Here is a 16,220-nt window from a genome sequence, read left to right as displayed (position 1 = left end):
GCCCCACATGGGGCCCATACATATACAGCCACCCAATTAGACAAGATGGATGAAGCAAAGAAGTGCAGGCTGACAGGAACCGGATGTAGATCTCTCCTGAGAGACACACCCAGAATACAGCAAATACATAAGTGAATGACAGCAGCAAACCACTGAACTGGAAACAGGACCCCCATTGAAGGAATAAGAATCAGAGAAAGGGCTGAAGAGCTTGAAGGCTCGAGACCCCAGATGAACAACAATGCCAACCAACCAGAGCCCAGGACTAAGCCACTACCCAAAGACTATACATGGACTGACCCTGGCTCCAACCTCATAGGTAGCAAAATGAATAGCCTAGTAAGAGCACCAGTGGAAGGGGAAGCCTTGGTCCTGCAAGACTCAACCCCAGTGAACGGATTGTTGGGGGAGGTGGTAATGGGGAGGATGGGAGGGGAAGCCCATATAGAAAGGAAGGGGAAGGGGTTAGGGGGATGTTGGCCTGGAAACCGGCAAGGGGAATAACAATCGAAAGGTAAATAAGAAATACTCAAGTTAATAATGATAAAAAAATAAAATAAAATAAAGATGGAGGGGAAAAAAGAAAATCTATGAAAGAAGCATATAATTCTAAAAGATTTTAACAAAAATTCAATATGGTCTTATAGCCAAGATGAACAAATGTTGTTCATAAAACTTTAGGTAACCTTCACTCGCTGCAGATGGCCTGCCTCGCCTTGTGCTCTCCCGCCGCCGCCCCGCAGAAATGCTTCGACTACCCACAGTTCTTCGCCAGATGAGACCAGTGTTCGGGCACTGGCTCCTCATCTCACTCGGTCCTATGCCAAAGATGTAAAATTTGGTGCGGATGTTCGAGCCTTAATGCTTCAAGTTGTAGACCTTTTAGCCGATGCTGTAGCTGTTACAATGGGGCCAAAGGGAAGAACAGTGATTATTGAACAGAGTTGGGGAAGTCCCAACGTAACAAAAGATGGGGTCACTGTTGCAAAGTCAATTGATTTAAAGGATAAATACAAAAATATCGGAGCTAAACTTTTCAGGATGTTGCCAATAACACAAATGAATAGGCTGGGGATGGCACCACCACTGCCACTGTTCTGGCACGGTCTATTGCCAAGGAGGGCTTTGAGAAGATCAGTAAAGGGGCTAATCCAGTGGAAATCTGGAGAGGTGTGATGTTGGCTGTTGATGCTGTAATTGCTGAACTTAAGAAACAATATAAACCTGTGACAACCCCTGAAGAAATTGCTCAGGTTGCTACAATTTCTGCAAACAGAGACAAAGACACTGGGAACATCATTTCTGATGCAGTGAAGAAGGTTGGAAGAAAGGGCGTCATCAAAGTGAAGGATGGGAAAACCCCTAATGATGAGCTAGAAATTATTGAAGGCATGAAGTTTGATAGAGGATATATTTCCCCATATTTTATTAACACATCAAAAGGTCAAAAATGTGAATTCCAAGATGCCTATGTTTTGTTGAGTGAAAAGAAAATTTCTAGTGTTCAGTCCACTGTACCTGCTCTTGAAATTGCCAATGCTCATCGGAAGCCCTTGGTCATAATTGCTGAAGATGATGATGCAGAAGCTCTTAGCACACTGGTTTTGTACAGGCTAAAAGTTGGTCTTCGGGTTGTAGCAGTCAAAGCTCCAGGGTTTGTGGACAGCAGGGAGAACCAGCTTAAAGATACGGCTATCACTATTGGTGGCACGGTGTTTGGAGAAGAGGGGTTGAATCTAAATCTTGAAGATGTTCAAGCTCATGATTTAGGAAAAGTTGAAGAGTTCATTGTCACCAAAGATGATGCCATGCTTTTGAAAGGAAAAGGTGACAAAGTTCACATTGAAAAATGTATTCAAGAAATAACTGAGCAGCTAGATGTCACAACTAGTGTATATGAAAAGGAAAAGCTAAACGAGCGACTTGCTAAACTTTCAGATGGAGTAGCTGTGTTGAAGGTTGGAGGGACAAGTGATGTTGAAGTGAATGAGAAGAAAGACAGAGTTACAGATGCTCTCAATGCTACAAGAGCAGCTGTTGAAGAAGGCATTGTTCTAGGAGGGGGCTGTGCTCTGCTTCGGTGCATCCCAGCCTTGGGTTCACTAAAGCTTGCTAATGAAGATCAGAAGATAGGTATAGAAATTATTAAAAGAGCACTTAAAATTCCTGCAATGGTGATTGCTAAGAATGCAGGTATTGAAGATCTTTGATAGTTGAGAAAATTCTGCAGAGTTCCTCAGAGGTTGGCTATGATGCCATGCTTGGAGATTTTGTGAACATGGTGGAAAAGGGAATCATTGATCCAGCAAAGGTTGTAAGAACTGCTTTACTGGATACTGCTGGGGTGGCCTCCTTGGTAACTACAGCTGAAGCTGTAGTGACAGAAATTCCTAAAGAAGAGAAGGACCCTGGAATGGGTGCAATGGGTGGAATGGGAGGGGTTATGGGAGGTGGCATGTTCTAACTCCTAGAATAGTGCTTTGCCCTTATCAATGAACTGTGACAGGAAGCTCCAGGCAGGTTCCTCACCAATAACTTCAGAGAAGTCACCTGAAGAAAATGACTGAAGAGAAGGCTGGCCGATCACTGTAACCATCAGTTACTAGTTTCTTTTGACAATACATAATGGTTTACTGCTGTCATTGTCCATGCCTATAGACAATTTATTTTCTTTTTTGAATAAAAACATTTGTACATTCCAAAAAGAAACTTTAGGTAAGATAAATTTAGTAGAACTTATTTAACAAAAGAAAAATTATCTTCTAATTGCTGTGCTGTGGCTTAGCAGGTAAAGGCACTTATTGCCAAGTCTGATGATTTGAATTTGATACCAAGGACTAACACGACGGAAGGAGAGAAGCACCTCCACCAAGCCATCTTCATGCCCCATCCACACAGTTAAACAAGTGTGATTTTAAAACTTTTAATAAAATTTTAAAACATGATGCAGTAAAGGGCTGTCTTCTGAACCAGTTCAGTTAGCATTCATGACCAGAATACAGAGTAAGGCCTTATTCTGGGAGCTTGGTCAGTTACAGCTCAGGGTTTGCCTAATTTGAATGTGGTCTGATCAGCTGAATGCTATAATTGGCAGATACTCAAGTGTTTGGTTATAAACATAAACTCCCATGGCAGGCTTTCAGTCTGTTACATGGTAAGTTCAACTATAGTTCACTAAGTTTGAAGTTTAGAAGTCTGAGGAACAAAAGCATCCATCCTCAGGCCAAATTTTGTTCAGAAAGTATGTTATAAACTGATTTTACAAAACTTAGAGTTGGTTACCACAGGCTGATAATAACATGTACTAGCAATTGTCACTTATTGCAATAACAGGATGAGCCATTATTTGGATGGAGATATTAAAGCAATGTCCATGCTTCTTATTGGGCACTGCAATACTTTAGTGGAAAGAATCAACATATGACATGTCATCAGTCTCACAACAGCAGATTATGCGCATCATGTAGCGGTAGAGTATATCCTCAAATCAGTAATGATGCAACCACTTACATCCCAAAAATTTGAAAGGAGCAGTGGTCATCCATTCACAAGCACACCTCTATGATCAATAAATATTGGATAAATATTGGACATGCTATTCATATAGCGTCATCTAAGATGAAGATAAGAAAACAGAATGATGTAAGCTGTGGAACATTCCTGGACCATAAGTAAAGGGATTAGGAGGTGTATCTACTGTCTCTGAACCTTTTGTTTTATCTGTGAAAAAGACAAAATATGAAAAGCTTTCTAACAGAGTCAAATATAGTACACATCCAACAAAATAAGAACACTATGCAAAAGAGCTCTGTGTTTGTAAAACCCAAGTAACTGTATAAAGACAGAATGGGAAAAGTGGCTCCAATGTAGATTTCTAAAAGGAGTTAGAGATAGTGTTGGAGAACTCTGAGTTAATCATCATGTGACACCATGCTTGATTGCCTTTAAATCTTGTTTGTATACCCATGAAGCCAACCAGTCCTGGGAGTCACATAATACTCAGCGGCCTCTTTTTGAGTGAGTAACTTGTTTATTATATGTCCCTACCTTTAAACATGAACTAGTCCCATACGTCCCGTGGTGTGTATCCCTTTGGATTTTAACATGATCTATTTTAGGTAAATATTCAATCAATTCAACAGGTAAAGTCATATCAGAATTTATTTTTCTTCCAATGGTGCTACATGTTACCTTCTCTTTCCAAAAGGCCTAAAACAACAGAAGAGCAGAGCCTGGGGTTGTGATATCCTTTGAGTACTCGCTATACACTGGGACCTCTCTGAATACCCAGATCTTCAATCTTCTTATCCGATGTCCATGACATGTACTGGTCTTTTAAAGTGTCTGCAGCTACTACTATGACCTTTATGACTACAGTTCCCTTCTTCTGCTTCCTAGTTCGGATATTTCTAGTGCATAAATCTACATGTACTCATGTGTTTACTTTATCAGGGAGGACATACGGGACTCCTGAACCCTTAATCTTTCAACTGTAGCAACAACAACAACTCCACATCATTTATCATTAAGAAAACGAAAAATTAAAATCATAACACTACACCTATTAGAATAGTTCAGACTAAAAAGACATCATAACAAGGGTTCATGGTATACAGATGAGCTGAAAATTCTTATGCACTGTCATTTTCAAATATGACCCAGTCTTTCTGCTGTTGCATGTTCACAAAAGAGAAATGAAAACATCTATCTATGCAAAGACTTGAGAAGAAAAATATCTCCTCAAAAATGCTCAAGGCCCAAAGATCAGACACAACATTCACAACTGGAAAGTGGACCTGAGATCATATTTAATGGAATTCTTCTCAAGAGCAGGATGATGCCACACAATTTAAGTATCAGAGTCCAGTAGCTCAGTCAGAAGACTGCAAACAGATGCAGAGGGAAGCTTACTCTTTCTTTGCAAACAGTTACTTCTAGTTCTCAATCAGCTGGCATAAAGGGAAAAGATTTAACTCAAATTCAAGTTCATAAGTTTAGAAATACAGTATCAAATACAAAGCCCAAAGACTCTGGGGTGTATCTGAGAAGCCATAGATTCTACCATACAATGAGGAGAGGCCTTGAGATGTAACAGTAAACAGACACTTTGATCAGATCCTCAGAATAATACTTAATGAAAATGTTATGTTCAGAGATGCCTGCAAATATGGAAAATTCAACAAATATTTTAAAAGTATGTTATATGAATAAAGAAATGAAGTCAATTTTAAAAATTATTTACAATACTAGTCTAAAAAGTAATCATGATGATAAGAGAAAAATTAGGGCCTGATTCTGGCCGTGGAAACAAGTAGGCTAACTGCAGATCTTCACCTTTCTGTCAATTCCTACAAACCCAGTTTCCCAGTTTCCTCTCCAGCTCTGCAGCAGACCACCTACTGCATCCTCCCTTCCTATATCCTGCCTTCATCTCCAGAGCATCTCACATATCTTCCTCTTCCAACTCCCCTCTCTACGTATATTACTTCATTCTAGCCCCCAAAGCCATCAGGCACTTCCTGAATTTTCTAGTGAGTGCAAGGGCCACATCAGCCAGGGAAGCAAGTGAGCTAACTGCAGGTCTTCACCTCTTCCTCAGCTTCTCCAAAACCACTTCCCCAATCTCATCCACAGCTTGAGAGCAGGACACCCTCTGCAGCCCTCCCTCTATGCACTCTAATCTTCAGTGGATCACTTGAGCTTCCCCTCCAAACGTCCTTGCATCCTTCTGTCCTTCCGCTAGCTTGTTGCTTTATCCCAGCCCACAACATCAGTAGGCAATCCCTGGGAATCCACAAGCCACTATGCCCAGGGAAACAGATAGGCTAACTGCAGATCTTCACCTCTTCCTGCATTCTTCCAAGTCCAATTGCCCAGTCTCATTCACAGCTCTGTAGCAGACTCAGACTACCTAATGAGGTCTCTCTCAACTTTTGCCACCATCTTCAGTGAACTAAATAAATCATAGTGGAACACCTGCTTTCCTCTCTCCTGTGGACCCATAGGCTCCTCCTCTAGCCCATCCCCATTCCTAAGTGTCAATTCTCAACACCTAGAAACACATTTTACCTAGCAGTTCCTATTGCTACTATTATGGGGATCCCAGAATAATTTCCACCAAAAATATGCTTCCACCAAACTTCACAAAGAACCAGAGAGCAACAGAAACCAAACAACCACCAGCAAATACAAGACAAGATACCAGCACCTAGAATTATAATCTCCTCAAACTCAAATGCCCAGATACCAATGTAAAAATACACAATAACAGCCAGGACAATATGTCTCCACAAAAGTCCAGCAACACTACCACACAAGCCCTGAGTATTGCAACATAGCCAAAGCACAAGAAAAAATACTTTAAAATAGCCTTGATGGATATGATAATGTCCTCTAAAATGAAATTAATGAATCCTTTAGAGAAATCTATGAAAATACATACCATAAAAGAAAATGAATAAAACCTTTCAGGATATGAATGTGAAAAGAGAACCAATAAGAAAACCCCAACTGAAGAAAATCTGGGAATGAAAAATTCAATATCTAGAACAGGAACCCCAGAGACAAGAGTCACCAACAGAATACAATAATAAGAGATGGAAAAGAGAATTTCAGGCCTTGAAGATAAAGGAAATAGATAATTTGATCGAAGAAAATGTTAAAGTTAAAAAACATCCATAAAATCGGGGACACTAAGAAAAGATCAAATCTAAGACTTAAAGGGATAGAGGAAGGAGAAGAAAACCAGATCAAAGGCACAAAAAATATTCTCAATGAAGTCATAGAAGAAAAATTTCCCTAACTTAAAGAAGGAGATGCCTATCAAAGAATAAAAAGAATACAGAAAATCAATGGAATAGACCAGAAAAGAAAGTTCCTTACCACATAATACCCAAAACACAAAACATACAGAACAAAGAAAGAATACTAAAAGTTACAAGGGAAAAAGAGTAAGTAACATGTAAAGGCAGAACTATTAAAATAATACTTGACTTCTCAATGGAGACTCTAAAAGTCAGGAACAGGACAGACCTTCTAAGGATTTTAAGAGACTACAGATATGAGCCCAGACTACTATACCCAGCAAAACTTTCAATCACCATTAATGGAGAAAAATAAGACATTGCAAAATAAACCAAATTTAAACTATATATATCTACAATTTCAGTCCTACACAAGGTCTTAGAAGCAAAACTTCATTCTAAGGAGATTAACCATATCCCCAAATTACAGGAAATAAGCAATCCCAGTCCAGCAAATCAAAAGAGTGGAACATACACACACACACACACACACACACACACACACACACACACACACACACTAACACCACCACCCCACCACCACCATCACTACCACCACCACCAACATTAACAGCAACAACAACAATAAATAATCAAAGCATCAACAATCACTGGTTATTTATATCTCTCAACATCACAAGACTCAATTCCCCAATAAAAAGACTCAGACTAGTGGATGGATAAGAAAACATGATTGATCCATATTTATGCTATATCCAAGAAATATACCTTAATACAAAGCATAGATATCATTTGAGGGTAAACAGATAGAAAATATTCCAAGTTAGTATATTCATTTTAATATCTGACAAGATAGACTCTAAACCAAAACTAATCAGAATAGATAAGAAATAACACTACATAATCATTATAGAAAAAGTCAAACAAGTGGGCATTGCAATTCTTAACATCTATTTCTCAAACACAAGGACATCCGAGTTCTTAAAAGAAACACTACGACAGCCGAAATAATATTTTGACCTCTACACAGTCATATTGAGATACTTCAATATTCCATTCTCACCAATAGACAAATCATTCAGACCAAAACTAAATAGAGAAATATTGGAGCTAACTGACATCATAAATCAAATGGACCTACACACAATTATAGAACATTATATCCAAACACAAAAGAATTTACTTTCTTCTCTGCACATCATAGAACTTTCTTGAAAAGTAACCACATATCTGGACACAAAGCAAGTCTCAACCACTAGAAGAAAATTGAAATAATACTTTATCATCCTACATGACCACCACAGATTAAAGATGGATATAAATAACAGAAGAAACAAGACAAAATTTAAAAACTTATGCTGAACATCTCTCTATTAAATGAAAAACAAATCAGTTGAGACATAAATAAAGAAGGAAATTAAAGACTTTATAGAATTGAATGAAAATGAATACACCAATATCCAAATTTATACGACACAATAATTAAAATAGTGCTAACAGGCAAGTTCATAGCACTAAATGCCTGTAGTTCAAAAAATGCAGATATCTGGTACTAGTGACTTAATAGCACACATGAAATAAAGGCAGATTATATCAAACCTACAGCCAAAATAGCTTAAATGGAATAAAAGGCCAAGTGAATCCATTGAAATCAGGAACAAGACAAGGTCATCAACTCTCTCCACACCTGTTCAATATAGTACTTGAAGTCTTAGCCAAAGCATTAAAATGACAGGAGGAGATCAAAGTGATACAAATACAAAGGTAAAAAAGTTACAGTATATTATTTGGAAATGATATGATAGTGTATACAAGTGACACTAAAATTCCATCAGGAGACTCCTAGAGCTGGAAAACACTTTTAGCAAAGTATGTGGATAAAAAAAAATAACTCACAGCTCTTCTTTACCTGCTTACATTTATTTGCCAGCACAACTCTTGGAATCTACTGGGCTTGTGAGACTGAAAAATGACTATCTTTGGACTTCCCTGTACATTTTTGTCTGTATGCAGGACCACACTGTACAATAGGTATGGCCACATCAGTTATCCATCAATAAAAAAAATAGATCGGCTGTGTACTGGATCTAAGACTGTCTTATAGCCCTCTGTGCCCAAACCCTGTCCGGAGAGAGCTGGTCTCCCAGAAGTGTTCTCACTCCTAAACCCACAGGTGAGACCCCAATTTCGTTCCAATAACTGATCAAAGAAGGACCCACCAGGAGTACACAGGTAACAAAAAAAAACACAAAGCAGCCTGAGACAGAATCCTTCCTATCTCCATCTGCACCCTGGAAGTAGGATGGCCCTACAGCCCTCCATACCCAAATCTTGCCCAGAAAGAGCTGGTATCCCAGGAGTGCTCTCACTCATGAGCCCTCAGAAAAGACCCCACTTTCGCTCCACTAACTTAAAGGGGTATCCACAGAACAGCCTGAGACAGTATCCTGGTCTCCCCCTGTACCCAGAGTTAAGGCTGTCCCACAGCCCTCCAGACCCAAAGCCTTCCCAGGGAAAACTAGTTTCCCAGGAGTATTCTCACTCCTAAGATCACAGGTACACTGGCCCACAGGACAGAGAAGTTCCAGTCAGAGACAACCAGATGGCAAGAGGCAAGCACAAGAACCTAAGCAACAAAAACCAAGGCCACTTGGCATCATCAGACCCCAGTACTCCCACCACAGCAAGTACTGGATGAATCAACACACTGGAAAAGCAAGATTGGGATTTAAAGTCACATCTGATAATGATGATAGAGAACTTTAAGAAGGACATAAATAACTCCCTTAAATAAATACAGGAGGACACAAGTAAACAAGTAGAAGCCTCTAATGAGGAAGCACAAAAATCCCTTAAAGAATTATATAAAAACACAACCAAAAAACTTAAGGAATTGAACAAACCGTCCATGATATAAGTGGAAATATAAGCAAAAAAAGAAATCACAAAAAGAGACAACTCTGGACATAGAAAACCTAGAAAAGAGATCGGGAGTCATAGATGCAGGCATCACCAACAGAATACCAAAGATAGAAGAGAGAATCTCAGGGGCAGAAGATACCATAGAAAATATTGACACAATAGTCAAAGAAAATGCAAAAAGCTTCAAACCTAAAACATCCAGAAATGCAGAACACAATGAGAAGACCAAACCTAAGGATAATTGGTATAGAAGAGGGCAAGAGCAAAGATTCTCAACTTAAAGGGCCAGTAAATATCTTCAACAAAATCATAGAAGAAAACTTCCCTAACCTAAAGAAAGAGATGCCCATGAACATACAAGAAGCCTACAGCACTCCAAATAGATTAGACCAGAAAAGAAATTCCTCCAGTCACATAATAGTCAAACTACCAAGTGAATCAAAAAAAGAATATTATAAGCAGTAAGGGGAAAAGGTCAAGTAAGATATAAAGGCAAACTTACCAGAATTACACCAGACTTCTCATCAGAGACTATGAAAGTCAGAAGATCCTGGACAGCTGTCATACAGATTCTAAAAGAACACAAATGCCAGCCCAGGCTACTATAGCAGCAAAACTCTCATTATCATTACAAAATTATCATAGATGGAGAAACCAGGATATTCCATGACAAAAACCAAATTTACACAATATCTTTCCACAAATCCAGCCTGAAGAAGGAAAATAGATGGAAAACTCCAACACAAAGAAAGAAACTACACCCTAGAAAAAGTAAGAAAGTAATCTTCTTCCAACAAACCCAAAAGAAGATAGTCATACAAACATAAACCCACCCCTAACAACAAAAATAACAGGAAATAGCAATCACCATTCCTTAATATCTCTTAACATCAATGGACTCAATTCCCCAATTAAAGGACATAGAATAACTGAATGGATTCATAAACAGGACCCAGCATTTTGCTACGTACAGGAAACACACATCAGTGACAAAGAAACATGCTGGAGTGGCCATTAAATTATCAAATAAAATTGACTTTCATCCAAAAGTTACAAAAAAAAAAAAGATAAGGAAAGACACTTCTTTCTACTCCTCAAAGGAAAAATCTACCAAGATGAATTCTCAATTCTGAACTTCTATACTCCAAATGCAAGAGCACCCACATTCATAAAAAATATATTTACAAAAGCCCAGAGCATACATTGCACCACACACAATAATAGTGGGAAATTTCAACAGTGTACTAACATCAATGGACATATTAGGGAAACAGAAACTACACAGATACACAGTGAAACTAACAGAAGTTATGACCAAATGAATTTAACAGCTATCTATAGAAAATTTCATCCTATAACAAAAAAATATACAGTCTTCTCCAAAATTGACCATATTATCGGTCATAAAACTGGACTCAACAAATACAAGAAGATTGAAAAAACTCCCATGCATCCTATCAGATCACCATGTACTAAGGCTGGTCTTCAATAACAACAAAAACAACAGAAAGCCCACGTATACATGCAAACTGAACAATGCTTTAATCAATGATAACTTGGTCAAGAAAGAAACAAAAAAAGAAGTTGAAGATTTCTTAGAATTTAATGAAAATGAAGACACAATCTACCCAAACTTATGCAAAAGAATGAAAGAAAAAAAAAAAAAAAAAAAAAAAAAAACCACACAAAGCTCTGAGTCCCTCCAAAAAGAAACTGGAGAGAGCATACACTAGCAGCTTGACAGAATACCTGAAAGCTCTATAACAAGCTCTATAACAAATAGAAGCAAACACACTCAAGAGGAATAGACAGCAAGACTGTCAAACTCAAAGCTGAAAAATCAACCAAGTAGAAACAAAAAGAACTAAACAAAGAATGAACAAAACCAGGAGCTTGTTCTTTGAGAAAATCAACAAGATAAACCCTTAACCAGACTAGTCAGAGGGCACAGAAAGAGTATCCACATTAGCAAAATTAGAAACGAAAAGGGAGACATAATGACAGAATGTGAGGAAATTCAAACAATTATCAGGCCCTAATGCAAAAGCTTATACTCAACAAAACTAGAAAATCTGGAGGAAATGAACAATTTTCTATAAAGAACAGGAACCAAAGTTAAATCAGGATCAGATAAACAAGCTAAACAGTCCCATAGCCTCTAAAGAAATTGAAGCAGTCATTAAAAGTCACCCAACCAAAAATAAGCCCAGGACCAGATTCATTTAGGGCAGAATTCTATCAGACCTTCGAAGAAAACCTAATAACAATACTCTTCAAACTATTCACAAACCAGAAACAAAAGGAAGACTACCCAATCAGTTTTTGAAGCCACAATTACACTTATACCTAGCCCCAACAAAAAAGGAGAACTTCAGACCAATTTCCATTTTTAGTGCATGGGATGGGCAGCATCCTCATAGAAGAAAGGGGTGGGTTTATGGGAGAGGGGGGAACCTGGAAAGCAGATAACATTTGAAATGTAAGTACATAAACTATTCAATAAAAAATTAGCTCACAAAAATCAAGTTTTTCTATATACAAATGATAAATGGACTGAGAAAAAATCAGGGAAACAATACTTTTCAAAATAGCCTAAAATCATATAAAATGTCTTGAGGTAATTCTAATCAAGCATGTAACATGTTTGTATAATTATAAGATATTAGAAAATGGAAAGAATGGAAACACCTGTGCGCGTATGTGTGTGTGTGCACGCGCGCGCACACACACACACACACACACACACACACACACACACACACATCAGGATAACTAAAAAAAATCCTGTAAAATAAAGTAAAATAGCTGCTAGAGGCATCACCATCCCTGCTATTGAATGGTACTACAGAGCTTTAATAATTAAAACAGCATGGTAGTTGGACAGAAACAAACATGTTGTTCTGTGCAATCAAATCGAAGACCCACAAATGAACGTACACCCCTGATTATTTTTATAAGAAGTGAGAAACATACACTGGGGACAAAATCTTTGAAAAACAATGCTAGTTAAACTGGATGGTTTCATGTAGAAGAATGCAAAGAGATCCATATTTATTACCTTGGAAAAAACGCAAGTTCAAATGGATCAAAGACCTTAACAAAAAACCAAATACACTGAACATGACAGAAGTTAAATAGATGATTCTCTGAGTAGAAGATTATTAACACAGGCACTAAGAACAATTAATAAATGTGACCACTTGGAGCTGAAAAGCTTCTGCATGTCAAAAGACACCACCATTCCAACAAAGCAGCCCCTATAGAATGGGAAAGATTTTCTTAACAACTCCACATCCAATAGTGAACTAAAATCTAATATATAAAAAGCTCAAAAACTAGATACCGAGAAAAAAATCCAATTTTAAAAAGGAGTACAGATCTAAACAGAATTCTCAGAAGAGGAAACTCAAATGACTGAGAAACACTTGAAATATTCAACTTCCTTAGCCATCAGGGAAATACAAATCAAACCTGCTTTGATGTGGCTGGCGAGATGGCTCAGCAGTTAAGAGCACTGACTCCTCTTTCAGAGGTCATGAGTTCAATTCCCAGCAACCACATACTGGCTCATGCCATCTGTGAAGAGATCTGATGCCCTCTTCTGGTATACAGTGACAGTGCACTCACATACATAAAATAAATTAATTAAAAAGCCACAACTACTTTGAGATTTCATCTTATAGGTCAATAAAAGTAGCAGCTCATGTTATCAAGTACATGGAGTAAGGGGAACACTAGTCCATTGCTGGTAGGAGTGCACTTGCCTCTGTGGAAATCAATGTGGCAGTTCGTAAGGAAGACGAGATTCTATCTACCTCAAAATATAGTGAGCATATGCCCGAAGGATGCTTCATCCTACCACAGAGACACTTGCTCAACCATGTTCATTGCTGCTCTAATCATAGTAGCCAGGAAGAGGAAACAAACTAGATGACCCTCAACTGAAGAATAGATAAGTACAATACAATGCATGTATACATGTATTGCTCAGTTGTTTAAAAAAAAATCACAAAATTCACAGGTAAATAGATGCAACTAGAGAATCCTGAATGAAGTAATCCAGACTCAGAAAGCAAATATGGTATATACTTGTTTATATGTGGAAATTAGCTATTGATCCAATGATAACTAAGCTACAATGGGTAGAATCCCTGAGGTTAGGTGTAGATTAAGGGACACATGCTGGCAGATTTCATTAAGAAAGGGAAATAGAATAATAGATAATTATGGTTGGATGGTTCGGGCTAGAATGGGAAGATCAAGTGAAGGAAAGAGGAAGTAAGAAGGATGGAATATGGGTAGAGACAGATAAAATTAATGGACACTTGAGGGAGATAGATAGATAGATAGATAGATAGATAGATAGATAGATAGATAGATAGATAGATAGATAGACCATCCAAATGAAATCACCAAACAATTAGGGAGATAGGGCCCTAACTGACTTATTCTTGGTACCAGGGTTTAGTTACATCTAATTGAGTTGATAGCTGAAGAGGGACCATTGGGCCCCAAAAAACTCAGGCTGTTACAAAGACTACAGGTTGCTCTCACAAACTGATGAAAAGGCATCACTGCCAAAGACAATTCATGGAACATGAGAAGATGAGCTAGTGACTATATACCACCATCACTCCTCTATGCCAGCAACTATGGTATAGGAAGAGACTCTGCATTATCAAAGGTGAAAAATAAACACCTGTACAGCCAGAAAAACCTTTTGAGCTACAATGGTGTCCTTCATACAAGATATGCTAGTGTTACGGTCACATAAAGCCTGTGGGAGTAACCGACCAATATCTGATTTGACTTATGGCCACTCAGTGATTTGGAAACTATACCTGACACTACTTGGGTGACCAAAGAGCCTGGGACTAAATAGTCCAGTGACCCAGGAAAAAATGAATACTATTGTTCTAAGAAAAAATGTAGCAATAAAATGATTTCTATAACATTCTGCTATATTCAAAAATCAGTGCCTTGGTTTGCTGTCAACAAAGACACTTCCTCCTGCATCAGATAGGAACAGATACAGAGATACACAGCCAGACATTATGCAACGAACAAGACATCTTGCAACACTCAGCCTGAAACAGGTGCTCTCTATTAAATAACCTCCCTTCAGGACTCACAGAATCAATCCTGTGACAGTGGAGGCAGAAAATGTATAAGAGCCAGAGAGGGTAGAGGCTAGCGAGGTAACCAGGCCCTTTAAATCAACATGACCAAAGCACATATGAATTCTCAGACACCGAAGCAGCATGCACAGGGCAGGGTCTGAACAAGATTCTTGAGTATTTATTTTGATGTCCAGTTTAGTATTTTTATGAGACTCCTGAGTGTGCAGACAAATGGGTCTCTATTTCTTATGCCTTCCCTTGGGCTCTTTTCCTTCTCTTTTTTTTTCTAATTACAATGCTTTGTTTTACATTCTTATACTTTATTATGTTATTATTAATCTCTTAGAAGCTTGCTTGTTTACTAGTGAGAGACAGAAAGGGAGGGAAACTGGATGAGAGGAGAGGTGGTAAGGTACCCTTACCACACTCATATGTAGACACCCTACTCATTTGTAGAAAATGTGAAGCTTGGTCTTCATACAGGTCCTCTAACATTGGATCCTCTTTCCCTACCTGGACTGCTTGGTTGGGCTTCAGTGGGAAAATATAAAGGCCTAGTCCTGCTGGGACTAGATGTCACAGGGTGGAGGACACTTCTCTGAAGAGAAGGGAGGAGGTAATGGAAGAAGGGACTTGAAGAGTGGGACTGGGGTTGGGATTTAGCTCATGGCAGAGCGCTTGCCTATGCAAGCGCAAGGCCCTGTTCGGTCCCCAGCTCCAAAAAAAAAAAAAAAAAAAAAAAAAAAAAAAAGAAAAAAAAAAAAGAAAAAAAAAAAAAAAGAAAGAGTGGGGCTGAAAGAAGAAAAGGGAGGTGTGCCTATGATCAGGATGTAAAATTAATAAAAAACGTAAATTTTTGAGGGGAAAGCCCAGAGCCAGTTGTTTTCAGTGCAAAATTCTATCATACTTTCAAAAAATTAATAAAAAATACTATTAAAATGGCATTGTCTTAGATTGAGTTACTATTGCTATGAAAAGAGACCGTGGCCAAAGCAACTTGGTAGTGGTATGGGGGGGGGTGACTTACACCACCATATCACTGTTCATTGCTGTAGGAAGGTAGGGTAGGAACTCAAACAGGTCAAGAACCTGGAAGCAGGTTCTTGCAGTTGATGCAGAGGCCATATAGGGATACTGCTTACTGGTTTGCTCTTAATGGCTTACTCAACCTTCCTTCTTTATAGAACCCTGAATCATCAGCCCAGGGATGGCATGAGTCATAATGGGCTGAGCCCTCCCTCATTACTCATAATGAAGAAAATTCTTTACAGCCTTGCCTAAAGGCCAGTCTTATGAAGACATTTTTTAGTTAGGTTCCCACCTCTCAGATGACTTTAGCTTATGTAAGGTTGATATAAAACCTCTCCAACACAGACACCATTACATAGAAAATAAAGGAAAAAATCCAACTTCC

General features: G+C 38.4%; 1 pseudogene; it reads left to right on the top strand.

Moving 5' to 3' along the window:
* Nucleotides 1-745: 745 nt before the first annotated feature.
* On the top strand, nucleotides 746-2,576 carry LOC116883406 (annotated as a pseudogene).
* Nucleotides 2,577-16,220: the final 13,644 nt, after the last annotated feature.

The sequence above is a fragment of the Rattus rattus genome, chromosome 14 (assembly GCF_011064425.1).
Source record: "Rattus rattus isolate New Zealand chromosome 14, Rrattus_CSIRO_v1, whole genome shotgun sequence".
Classification (NCBI taxonomy): domain Eukaryota; kingdom Metazoa; phylum Chordata; class Mammalia; order Rodentia; family Muridae; genus Rattus; species Rattus rattus.
The sequence above is the reverse complement of the archived record's forward strand: the minus strand, read 5'-3'. Positions and strand labels throughout refer to the sequence as shown.